Source organism: Apteryx rowi, unplaced genomic scaffold (assembly GCF_003343035.1).
Source record: "Apteryx rowi isolate R43461 unplaced genomic scaffold, aptRow1 scaffold_4, whole genome shotgun sequence".
Classification (NCBI taxonomy): Eukaryota; Metazoa; Chordata; class Aves; order Apterygiformes; family Apterygidae; genus Apteryx; species Apteryx rowi.
This window is the reverse complement of record NW_020450529.1, coordinates 5397325-5411507: the sequence shown is the minus strand read 5'-3', so window position 1 is coordinate 5411507 and position 14183 is coordinate 5397325.

Genomic DNA, 14183 nt, shown 5'->3' with positions numbered 1-14183 from the left:
TGAGGAACTGATCCTGATGCTTGCAAAATTTACCGGGAAATAATATTATGATATTAAGTTCAGAAGCTCTAACTGGAAACCCTCAGAAACCTATTTAGTTAACAATCAATTTCTTTCTTAGGGCACTAATACTAATTACCTATGTGTGCCTTACACATTGGAGGATAAGGAAAACCAACTACCTTTATAAACAAAGCTAGCAGAGCACRTTATCCTATGTAACAAAAAGCTTCCTCTGCAAGTCCGTTTCCGATCTGTAGATAACAATGATGACTGCTTGTCCAGGCACAAAACTGTCAATATTTAAGAACATTCTTAGATAAGGTAATCTTAAACCTAAAACATTCATTTTATCATATTTTCAGAGTGTACTGCAAGTATGTTATCATCCTGGTGACGACTACTTTGCAGTTTTAGATACGCTTGCATGGCTTGCACATAGACACACACACACACACACATATGTGTATGGATGTATATGCAAACATATATAGACAAAATCCTGAATTGCCGTCATCGAGRTACAAGCTCTAAGGGAGGGAAAGAGAGCAAATCCAGACAAAAGTTCATTCTTTCGAATTCTTCAAAACAATTCCAGTGCTCCATCCTAAAAAAGTGGCTAGTCTTACAGAAAACTACCAGTTAAACTATAAACCTGTGCCAGCTGTAAATCACTCCAACCATCCTGGCACCATCATTTAAAGTCATTTTCCATTTAAAGAGTCTCACATCAATGCCAGAATAGCCTTTCATTACCCATCCCACTTAATACCCACAATCTCTCCACAGCTCACTTGTTCAGTCTCCACTGACCAAGTAGCGTACAGAGACTGATGTGTGGATTATTGGGATTCCTAATGCTTTTTTCCCCTGCTGGCTAAATGCTGAGCGCTTGGCAGCGTGCCTGACCCACAACACGTGTGGAATTGTCAGCCTAATACAATATGTCATCTGGAGAGTCTCAGGCTGAAGGAGGACTAACCGACGTCTGCTTAGCAACAGCCTTCGGCTTCCAAAACTTCCAGCTATTACAGTTTCCAGCACTGGTGGAAAAAAGATAGACGAGTGAGTGTTTGGGTGTTTTCCGCTGCTTGCTTTCTAAGACAGGCAAATGCATTGATAAGAACAACAACCACCTTCAGCGTGTTCCTTCAACGTAAAGCTGCAGAGTTAATACAGTACATTCCCGTCGAAATATCAGTCCTCGCTTCATTCTCGTCTTTCCAGTGACTCAAAATCTGCATGTAGATTCTGGATTTGAGGGTTTCCGAGTAGGTTTTTTTTCACAAAACCCATCATCTGTTAACTCAACAGTGAGGGGCTCAAAAATGAGTTGTGACCAAACCAGGTGCCACTCACCAGTTCAAGAAGTTGCTGTTAAACTGGTTCCTATACCAGGCATTTGTTAAGGGCAGAAAGAAATGAGGCACAGATACATTTTGTACTCAAAAGATATACTGACATCTTTTCAAGGGTGAGGCAATACATCCACCCTGTAATTCCCACTGTAAAGTCTTACAGGATAAATACATAAAGGGGGCCAAATAACAGCACAATGTCAACGTTGAAAATAGCAAATAAATGCGTGTTTACATCATGCCTAACTAAGAAGTGTAACGAAAGTGAAACTGGCTATTACATGAATGAAATATAGAAGCGGGTGGGTATCTTGTTTGCAAACAGAAGGAAAAAAGTGAACAAAATGTATCCGAAGTTTCACTTCCTCCGTAAAACAAAATACAACAGAAAGTTCAAACACAGCATATGGCCTGTCCTTTACAACCTACTCAGACATCACACGCTGTCCAAACACAGTAAGATTTTGTACATTATATCTGATGTCAGCTTACAGATTGTTTATGAATTATCAAATAAGCACAGAAAGATAAAGGTTACCAAACTACGTAACTAAATCAATGCATTTTTAGACAACATATTTTAATCCAATTTCTCTGTTAGCAAACATAGCCTAGTTATTTTGTAATAAAGAACACAGTACCAGACCAACTAAATAAAAGTCTTTGAAAACACTGCTAAGWAGTAAGACTGTTTTGGTTTTGTTTCCATCTTAGTACATTATCTAGCTCTCACTACCACAATATCCAAGCACTTAATCTCAGATGTGGTTATCAAGACACCCCTTTGGTTAGGTTTATCTCCATTTAACTATGGGGAGACTGAAAAACAGTGACTGGCTTGCTTGAGGAGAACTGCAGTAGAATAAAATAAATGAAGGTTTTCTGAGAGCCAGGATTATACCACATTGCCAATATGCATCTACCAGATTATAGAAATCACTAGTTTGCAAAAAAAAAAAAAAAAAAAAAAAAAAAAAAAAAAAAGCTACCGAGGTTCTACTACATTTCTTACTCTTACATTTCTTTCTCTTCTAATTTCTTTCTGGATTTGTGTAGCTAACTGCTTATCACAATTTCCAAATAAAAGCAAACTAAAAACAAAACCATGTTTTTTTACTCAAATACGTTACTGAAAACAATATGGACGGAGTTGAGTAACCATTTCCAAAGGAGTTCATACCCTCACACTGCACCAAAATGGGGGAGTGAAAGAGAGCAAAGGCTTACTGGGTTATTACAATTTTGTGACTAATTACACACATACAAAGCATCCAAGAGAAAAACCAGAAAATATTTCCCCATTATCTTCTCCTTTAATAATCTCAGGGGTCACTTTCAGCACCAGCAAATCACAGGATTCAAACCAACATAAAACTTCCACGTTAACGCCTCCTCTTGGGCTGTAGCTCCAYGAGACCAAGTGCCTGTCAGTAACACCGAAGTAAAACGCTCCTGCCACGCTCCCCRCGAGGCTGACAACCGTCTGCAGCCGTTCTGTGATCTGATGGTGGAACTCATCCAGGCTTAAAAAGACATGCAGGGTTTTTAAACCAATTTATTCTCCTTATTCAGTTCATGATGTAGCCACAAAAACAGCTGCGTCTATGCAACTGAAGCAGCAGCTCCCGCAGCTCGGAGCGGACGGCAGTAATGGAGCGAGGAAGCGCGGCTGCAGGAAGCTTCATGCGATGGAGCCACGGCACCAGTCTTTTCAGCCTGATCTGGACCCCACAAAGTCTATACAACATCTTTCAAAGATTCAAAGGTAACTTAGAAAAAAAGCGGGCTTAATTTCACTGTGCAATTTCACTCTACTAGACAGGGGTACGTAAATTAAGAAGGGTTAAAGCAAYAACCATAAGTAAACACTCCAACAGCACAACTGCAAAAAGAACAGTTCACTTTTCAAACAAGTTTCCTCAAAAGAAATTCTAAGGGCGATAAAATGACACAGCAAAATACATGGAAACAATCATTACGGCACAAAAACAAAAGCAGAAAAGTTTTATGTACCTCATTTTAACAGAAAAGCCTGATTTTGAAACAGCTGCGTCACTGAAGCACACACTCCGCTATGCAGGGGCTAGACTCGGTTTTGTTTCTGTTTATTTCACAGTTTCCCTGTTTATTCAGCTTCTTTCCTCTTCTGGTAGCAGGCAGAGCAGCACGGGCTCTGCTCTTACTGCTAGCTCAAGCGCAGGGCAGGCTGCTTCATCCAAAACCAACAAACATTACTCTCCACGGACATGGACACACACTCTGTATCACTGACATCCTCAGTCCACATAGGGCGCTCAAACTCAGGTACTACTCCCTCCTAAACACRTAAAAAGATTCAAATAGTTTTTAAAGGAAACGGTAGCAAATCATCTCAGAATTCACTTTAAAATTCTTTTTCAAAGTGTCAGATTAAGCTGAAAGAAGGTAAAGAAAATGAAGAGGGAACAGCTAACAGGAGTTATATAGTTCTAGGTCTACGTTGCACCTAGAGAGCTTAAATATTACTTACATAAGTGTTAAAGAAGTTTGAGTTGGAACAGGAGAAATTCTCTAGTCCTTCTGTAGAGGCTACAGACATTTCCCCCGAGATGCCTGAATACTCACTAAACGTTTGGGATACATAGGATTTCTCTGGTTACTGACAAATACGCTTTGGTTGTGTGTTTCAGACCATCCATCCCATGTTTAGGTTTAACCTTAGTGATATCAATTCCACAGGCTTCAACAGAACTACTCTTGCCTTGCACATTAGCAGGATTAGGAATGAAACGAAGAGTAACGACACGAACCTCTTAAATGTACCAACACACCTGTAGAAGGAAACCCAGCTACCAAATGTCCTTTTTAAAACTATGCTCACTTTTACATTAAAGATAGAGTTTTTCTATGGAGACTTCCTCTGCAAGCCAGCTTTTTGACAGATGTCTTGGTACAAGCCTTGCTCTACCTCCTTTGGGATCTGCGTGCACCCACTAAGGTACAAATCCAGATGTACAGCTCCCCTCAACTTCACGTATACCTACCTAACGAAACAAAACCTTACCTGTGCTGTATATAAAACACTTGTGCTACTCCTGATACAGTAGCACGGCTAACAGCAGCAGTGCAAGTTTGAAGTGCTGGGATTTAATGTCTGACATCAGGACAGGACCTCAAAGTTCAAACTGACTGTATTGGAGCCTGTGCTACCACACCTTCCCTGCTAGGGTTAGCAGGGCTGGCCGTACGGACGGCACGGGTAAGCCGTCAGACCTGTTAGCGGAGCACGCTCTCGTCCCGGGTTCAGCTTCGCAGTCAGGCTGTGCGCAGYGAAATAGAGAAGCAGTTGTCACATGGGGCAAAACCAGCAGCGAGGATTCGATGGCAAGGGCTGCAGCACAATCTAAAACGGGAATTGTATTAGCAGGAAGGCATATGCATCTTCATTGCCAGCCTGCGCTGCTCCTCCTTCGACATTTTCAATATTTGTTCTACAACCATGTTTTTATTTGGCTGCGTAGACACACCTTCAGCCTAAACAATAGTTATCCATCAACCATACTTAACCGACAGCCCCACCGAGTTTGGCTTACGTAATACCCTTCACAGTGAGAGGAGCAGAATCAAGTCACAAGCATTTAAAGAAAAGTTATTCTGGAACATAAATTGGCATGCTGTTTATCTAATCTCAAGTTCAGCCATGCTGCAGTGGTGGCCTAGAAACCCTTGGAGCCTCCCAACTCGCTTGGCAGGTGTCTACGCACCAGCTCGCCTCCAACAGCCAGACCTCTTCACTCTCGCTCTCACTTTTTTTCCCAGGCTCACAAAAACCGCTAATGTAAATTATCTGGATCTAGGCAATAACATGTTCAAAGCTAGCAGATAGGGGCACTGTCTCCCAGCCACTCATTTTCTCAAGTGGAGGCTTATCTTGAGCCATTGTTTCTCCCCCTGTTGATTTCACTCATACAATAAACATCCCAAAAACCAGGTCAACRTTCAGTATTAATAGATGGAAAGGAAGCTCCAATTCTGCCACAGTGGAATACAAGCTGGGAGGGAAAAGCATGAGCGTCACTGCACTGCGGCTGAAGCCTGATGTAAGACGTGGCCTCTCGTGCTAGTCTGTTGGTAAAGTAACTCTGTATTACAAGGGCAGTGACGCAAACAACTTCTCAGAGTCCCCATCCCTTTACAGACACACTCTTTAGCGGTCACATTTTTCCATCTTTGGACACTTCTCCCTCTCAAGTAAAGGTCTTTAAAGAACAGCTATAACAAGAGTTTACCAAAACAGATGCAAACTCCTGTCAAACTCCATAATAAAAAGAAGCCATCAAGTTAAGGTGTTTCTCTGATATAAAAGGCTTTCAGAAAAAAGTGGCTTTTTAATTTAAGCAGATGTTGTCCCTTAAAAGCTATCATTTTAATGACTGATGTCTAGTGACATGAAATAGCTGAAAATAAGTTCATAAAAAGAACGTTAAATCGTCAAGTCTAATGAAGCTGGCCTGTTAACGAACAGCAGAAAAAACATGCCCACGCACACTACCCACTGAAAAATCAGGACCCAGGCCTTTTACAAAGTCATTTATTCACTGCTTCATAAACACATGAAAACACCACAGTAGTTTCACAAAACACATTCATCTGTTGCTTTTATAAGACAAGTTCTAATGACAAAATTGTCTTTTATTTCCCATTTATTTTACATCAGCCAAAAAACTTTGGATCATTTATCCCCCTCTGGTCCCTTCAAATGAGAAAATCATCCAAATAACATCGAGCCTAAGATTTTTCAGAACTTTGCAAATCAGCGTAGCAGGGTCCTCTCTGCAGTTAGACTATTTTCATCTTATATCCACACCCTCTACACAGCTACGCAAGCAACTTGCCTGGACTACAATACTCAGCGATCAGTAAACCCTTTGGAAGCCACAGTACCACCACGCTGGCTGACCTGAGCTCCGTCCTCAGCAGTGCTCCTAGGGCCTGGGCCAGAGGCAGCAGCCCGTTATCCAACTAGCAGTCTGCAAGCCATGTCCTCAGCTCAGAAGATACAACTTTCCAACACAATTTTCCCAAAGTCAAGATCCATGTGTCTGTACTGGTTAGGGACTCCTGACTCTCACCAGCATTTCTCCTGCTGTGCCTCACTTCATTTCTCAGTTCTTCTGCAAACATACTTAAGAACATCTACTGGGCAAAGATGGGCTTTTCTTATTTCTGTGATAGACACCAGTAGCATTAAGAGGTTTGTACATATWTTTAAGTGAACAGTCTTTGGTACATGCATTTTGCTTGAACATATTCCTAGAAAAGTAACAGGGAGCAAAAGAGCCTGTGAATAACTAATATATGTCTACCTACTGAAGTAAACTAATTATAGAAAATAATTGAATGACTGGTTTCGTTATTCAGGGAGGTGCAGATAAGAGGTATGGGTCTTCTCATATCTCGGATGCAAGTTTAAAATGCTCTCAGTTGACAGCTAAGCACAGAGGAAAAGTCAGTCACTGGCTGTGACAGTTAACATCTTTATTCTAAGCCTTTTTTGTTCAAGCAAGCAAGCAAAAAAAAAAAAAGTCTTCTACTCAGACATATTAAACAAACCTTTATGAATTAAACAGATATATCCAAGGCAGTAAACTAAAACCTGGGTTCAGCACAAAACCTGTAAGACCCCCTTCGTCAGGGAATGGTGACACTGTATTTTAAGTAGAGGCAACTATCTAGCACTACCTTCTATAGAGAAGCTAACTAAACTAGACATTGATCAGTAGCTCCTTCCTTATATGCCGAATTCATCGGCAAGATACTGGTTAATTCGGTGGAATCCCAGTCTCACCAGGCTCCCCAAGCAGAAGGTGTTGAGAGGACAACGGCTCCGGTGTCCTTCTACAATCTCAGCAGTAGTCCATTACATTAACTCAGAGAAACCTGAAGACAAAAATCAAGCATCAACTTGCAAAGAACGACAAGACACACATACTAGGTACCCTGTCTACAAAGTCGAGTTATTCTAAGACAGGKGTAGACATGCAAGAAAAGGATCTAGAACTTAGTATAAGCAGTAAATCCTTAAATGAGATATTGTAAAGTAAGGTATGGATATATTTCATGTAAGATGTTGTTTACTAGAAATATTCCAGGAAAAAATACAGATCAATTTAATAGACCTATGTTGATTTTACCAACAACACAGTCTTCCCACTTAATAACCACTTCTCAGAGCTGGATGTATGGTGGGAATTGAACTTCTTTGTGGAAACAGGTGTAAAAGTTAGATCTGCATTCAGTTCTGCCTTACTTGTGTTATAAATAGAATACAACATTCACCGAAACCTCTCTTCACTAAAACATTTCAGTTGTGGGATTTATTCTGTGACACTTGCTGCCTGAATTAATATATATATATACACACACACACACACACACACACATTATACATTTTTTTTCTATAACACACTTCACACAGTGGATGGAAAGAGACTGCTTGCATAACAAGCATTATGCAATTTCCCAAATAAATAATACCCTTGCAGGGGGGAAGATTATCAAGTCCTGAAGATTTTCAAGGATGCAGATTTGGCTTCAAAAGCAGACAGCCTTTAAAAATTGCACACCATCCCAAACTTTCCCCATAATTATTGACACTGCAATAGCACCCAAGGATGCAATCAGGAACAGTGCCCCAGTGCGCATAAACAAAAGACACTTCAACAARATACACAATTTACCCCCACAGTTCTGTGTTAAATCTTAAGGATGTAAAGAGACTGACACCAGCTAAAGAACCCAGCATGGATGCAGCTACACTTATAAAGCTGTGCTGTGATTTGGATATTTTCTTCTTGTGCCAAGATGGTTTTATTACAGCAGAGAGAATTAGACAGAGTGGAAAAAAAGCTAGCCACCTTCATCCCTGGACGGCTTTGCCAGTGCAAATACAGCAGTAAAGCATCTCAAGTGAAAAAGCTATACTAAGAAAAAAGCCCAGCAACACCACCATACAAATGAGCGATCATAACAGAGATGTTACAGTGGGAGTGCTTTTTGTTTTTTAAACAAGCACGTACCTTAAGTCATAAAGGGTATAACTCACTCGTGGAGTGCAAAAACAGAAAATAGAAAGGAAGTCAACATGGCAGCACAGAGGAAAAGAGGGAAAAACTCAGCAAACAGATTCCAGGGCCCAGCAGTCCCTTATCTTCAAATTTGGAAAAATAACTTTCATATGCCTGACAAAAACATTCTGGTTCTGCTTAAGCTTTTGCTGCTCTTCTGGCTCTGCCCTTCCTCTCCACCAGCACCGTTCTGTTCTCCACTTGCAGCCCAGCGCAGAACGCTGGCAGCACTGGAGCTTTCCAGCCCTCAGCAGCCAGCACCGATGCTACCCCTGTCTTGGAAGGAGAAGAAATCTAGAAGACAGATTCAGTGCACAACCAACAGTAACCTAGGACTTGCACTTAAAACGGACAAGTGATTCAAGAAGTTAAAAAAAGCTTGTATTCACTTAAATTCATTTTCATTGGAAATAGAAGAGGTCCATTGCAAGTTCAAGATTACCAGCATCTTCAACCCAATATAGGGGAGCACACAAGTAACAGAGAGGGACGCTAAGTTTTACGAAGGCAGTATCCATCGTACCAGAAACTACAGACCTTAAATTACACACTTCCACAACATGAGCCGTATTCCAAACATAAGCTGCATTTATCTCCTCTGAGCAGCAAAGTTTTTTTCTTAATTATCCACAGCCAACGGCAGAGATTATCGAACAAACTGACGCTTATGGAATCCACGTACGTACAGAACTGGAGGACAGGCTGTATCAATTCACTTAGCACCAGTATTACATTTTAATACAAGTTGCTCTTCTTAACCAGGGAATTACTTTCTGAATCAATCAATATATTTGATTAGGTGTCATTTTTAGAAACAAAAATACCAGGTTATGCACCTGCATAAGCCTCTCTTTCTTTTAACTAAGAGGGGGGGAAAAAAAAAAATCTTTATCGATGCTGGAGTAAGGTGCAGTGGTTTGGACAACTGAAGCGTTCAGTCAGCCAATGGAGACATAATTACGTTAATCTTTTATCAAACTTATTCAGAATTGCAGCAACACTTGAGAACTTTGATCACCATTTCTGTGTGCTTAAGACAGTCATAGAAATTCATATCAATATTTTGTGGTAACTGACACCAAGAGCATCACACACCCAGTTCAACGCCGACAAGATGGCAAGCATTAGGTGCACAGTCTTACTTGTTGCCTAGCTGAAATACGTAGCTTTTCCAGACAGGTTTGAGCTTGTCATGAAACAGCAACCACTTTGGAAATCTCAATAACCATTTCAGCTTCCCTAAAAACACAAGTGGTAAAGTGCCAACTAAATTTTACTAATGCTGTATAACAGAAAGGTATTGCACAGTTTCCCAGAAACTTCTATTCAAAAAGGCAACAAAAATGTGTATTATTCTCACAAACTAAAGAGTCATTTCACATAAGATCCACAATTATGCTGTAACTGAAGATTCCAGCAATTAGAGAAGCAAAGAATAGGTTTAACTGGTCTACGGTGAACAGGATTCTTGATTTGATACCTGTTCTGATGAGAAAGATATCAAAAAAACAGGTGAGGGGAAAGGCACAAAAAGATGCTTCCATATGTATCTTGGTGGAATCAACACAATAGCAATAAACCCATCCCAGTAGCTCAGTTTCCTGAAGTTACCACAATCTCTCTGTCAATACCACCAAAGGTCTTTATTAGATTCATAAAAAGTCCTGTGTGGTGGTTGGTCTCGTCCATATGCCTTTTCCTGGAACCAGCAGAAAGTAAAGATCACATTGGTAGGACCACATCCTGCTCCAAAACCATAACGATCCTGGGAAGAAATACATCATCCTCTAACATATTGTGTTCCTTAGAATATGCAGGGATTGCATAGGGCTGTAAGGACTATTTCCCTCAAGAGGCTATTTCTTTTCAAGTTATGTTCTATTTTCCTAAGCTTTTTGATGACCTCATATAATATAAGTATTAATTACAGGGTTCAGCATAATTTTAACTGCAATGATTCACACTGCTTCCAGTAGTTCACTGTTTCAAAGTACAGTACTCTTGACTGAAATTGAGAGACTCTGAGCGTACAGTTTTAACTGAAAGGAATAAAATGGAAACCCTCATTTGTCCATTGAAAGGTGACTGAAAAGAAAAGGCTACTATTCACACTGATCAGATTCATAGTTAAACCAACCCTGATTAAACCGCTGATGGATTTCCAGGCCGACGCTGTGAGCTCAGCCCCACATCTCTGTACCGAGCAGCCTTCTTGACCAACTAGCAGCAGACTAGGAGGAGCCCAGACCTACAGAATGGTAAAATACTGAACGCAGATGACATATATAGAAGTTAAGAGAGCACACCAGTGGTGGCCAGATGAAACGAGAGCGCTTCAGGACACACACACATCCTACAACAGGAACCTGCATCCTGAAGCAGTGCCAGTTCAGGGGGTTTCTACCCTTCACGACCACCTACAAGAAGGCAGCAGCAAAGCTGTATCCGGCTGGTTGCCCGCTCCGTTACTCCCCAAAGCCCTCTGCACAAACCGGTATCCTGCCCTAGTTCCAGTGCTCATCGCTCCCCAAGGGCCAGCAGGGCTCCTTGGAGACGAGCAGCAGCTCCAATACGCTGGTACAGCATATAGCGCGGCACGTGCTTTCCGCTTTGGTTTGGGAGTTGAGCAGGTATTATTCTGTTCCTCCTTTATGGGCCACAGAGCTGGCATGAAGCACAATCAGCCAGACAAATCCCGAATATATCCTGAACTAAAACCAGAACCTCACATTGCTTTCCTTTTTTTCTTTTTTCAATGCATGTTTTATTTTTTCCAAACAAGCCACACCAACACATTAAGGAGGAAAAATGTATCACCATTAGCTCATTTGTTAGCATGGCAAAGAAAGATCTCTTCCTACAGGCTATCCTGAAAAAGAAAAACAGAAAATTGTGTCTCTTTTGTATCTTATCACTGGCACTAAAAAATTTTAATAATCAGTGGCTATCGGATCCAACAGATCCCCTCCTTGGAAGGGTGCCCTGTGTTCACCCTTTTCATCCCTTCTGCCAGCATGAATCTCCCTTGCAAGCTCCAACACAATTCTACATGCATTATTTATCTCTCTTGCTAAGTCATACAGTGGGATAATTACTTAACTATGGTACTGGTATTTTGCAATGGCTGTACTCTATTATTCTAATTGATTTTCATGGGATTGCTTTTGCTGCATGTTTTGAGCACAAGAACATTTTATTCCTGAAGTATAAAATGAATGCTAAAACTTAGCTTTTTAAGTCCATGAGCTGGATGTCAAAATTGAATTTTTAAGAGAATAATATAAAAGCAATATTGATACATTACTCAGATTTTCTCATCTCTGCTAACAACCACTGATGAGGCGAGATTTTTTTTTTCAGAAATCTAACAAAATAGAAAAAGAGTTTTTTTCTTTACAGGAAGGCTTCATTTTCCTTATAAAAGGCATTTTCTTATAAGACTTTATTTAGCATAATTGCCAAATGTTTGAAAAGTGAGAATTCCGCAACACTTACAAACTAAAAGGTGAAGTCAAAGCACATTTGTATGTCTTGCTTAACAGCACACTATAAATTTCACCAAGATAAATGCTCAACTTGGGACTGGGAGAATACTTATAGAAAAATAAATAATAAAGTAAAAGCAGTCTTTCCATATATTCCACATGATGTAAGTTACACACCAGAGCAGTGCAATTAAACAATTATTTATGTCTCCCTACCCCCCAGATAGTCCTCAGGCTATGCACGATTTAAGATGAACTTGTAACAGTTTTGTGAAGAGATAAATTGGATTTCAAAAAAAAAAAACCACATAGTTCAAAACTGGTGAGAAAACTTACCACTTTTTCTGCCCAAAGCCAGAAATTCCAGAAGTAGCCTTACTTTAAAGCTACTTAAAATAAAACTCTGAAATAGAGCAGAGAGGAAAAGCAGCATGCGACTGATAATCAAGCCACCTTACATATTAATAATTTGTTGGCTAAATGAAGAAAGGCATGGATAYAGTTCTGGAGAAGAAATACAAACTTTTTGATCCAAGTGAGCACACAGGTATGTGATGATACAGTATTTTTTACACTAACATCAAAAATCAGCAGAAAGAATAAAGACAAAGGAGAGGCTCTCATCAAGAATTATGATYCTGCAAAATTTAACAAATACATTAGATTTACTATGTTTTTTATTTCTTCCCACTTAAAAATACAAGAAAACGTTTGGTACAGGTTTGGTCACCACCTGTGAAATTTATTAACAAAATATAAAGTTTTATCAGTCTTGGCACTGTTCGAACTTGAGGCTAGTAGCAGGACTGAAAGCAATGAGGGAGCTGGAGTAGTCCTCTGCTTAAACGGATACAAATCGAGTTCTTCCCTAGTGCCTCATTTAGGGCTTTATACAATGCAATTCATTTCTCAATTCTTTTTTTTAATCCCTTAAAAAAAATTTTTTTGAGAAAAATAATCTTGGAACAAAGCAAGATCACAGAAGTTAACTGTGTTCAGTCTGAGTTCAGTTTATTCCCTTTCTTCTTGATGCATCAGTCTCAGAGGCCTGATCCAGTTTTTGCAGTTGACAAAGTGCTGCGCTGACTTCGGTAGCCTCTGGACATGATTCAGAAAACATCTAATACAAAGAACAACAGACGACATTATCTACAAATGTCAACTACCTGTCCAACCACGACAAGATTTCCAGTGCTAGCAGATTTGGAAAAAAGGGACCAAACGTTATTAAACTAATTTCTTAGAGCAGCGTTCCTTATTCCCACACCCATGACTAAATAAGCATGCTCCTTGTGCTATATACCTCCATGTAAAAATATGCCACACTTTCTTATAATGACATGCTTTTAAAAACAAATAAATATAGCACATAGTTGTACAATTTCGTAAGTTTGAATTCAGAGAGCCAGTGGGAAATCCAATCTGGTTTACAATGCAAAAAAGGCAAGAGGGAAAAACTAAAGAGATGGAAATAAAAACAAACTACTGCTAAGTGTTATCCCTGACTCTCCCTACACATTAAAAATAAGCCAGAGAACTCTAATTGTTGGCACAGAATTGTAACAGGTACCTTATTATGGACTGTTTTCCATGACTTGCTTGACATGACTAACAGTTGGCAACAGTATGCTTCTTTTTGAGGACAATCTCACCACTTGTGCTTAAAGTTTAAATCTTCATAAATCAATATGCTGAATATTAAGGTGTGATCTCTCACACATTTGCAGTCTAGGTGCATGGCATATGGGCTCACGGTTCTACCTCTCCGTTGATTTTTTTACTTCTATATGAATTGGTTTATTTGTAACTGGAAAAAAATTCATCTTCTTTGTACAAACATGGAAGCTTTTATTTATTATAAAGTTTCACTATCACTTCACTGAGTGATGGTTGAATAGTTGTGAATCGCAGCACAACAGCTTCACTTCCCAGCACACATTTGTGCATTTCTTGCAATACAAGAGATACAACCCGTGAATCTAAAAGAAACAAGCAGAGGGCAAAACTTCCAAATGGAAGTGTGTGGTCCCAACTTGCAGAGGTGCTGTGAAACTGCCACTGTAGATAAATCAGAATTTCACAGTTTGAGCCCTGGTTTTACAAACTGTCCCTGTGGATAGCCCCGTAGTCTCATGGACACTAATAACACTGGTCTGAGATGCATGAAATCTTCTTGACCTCAAAAGTTAGAGCAACTTACAACTAACTTGAGTCACATCCGGTCTGGTAATAGG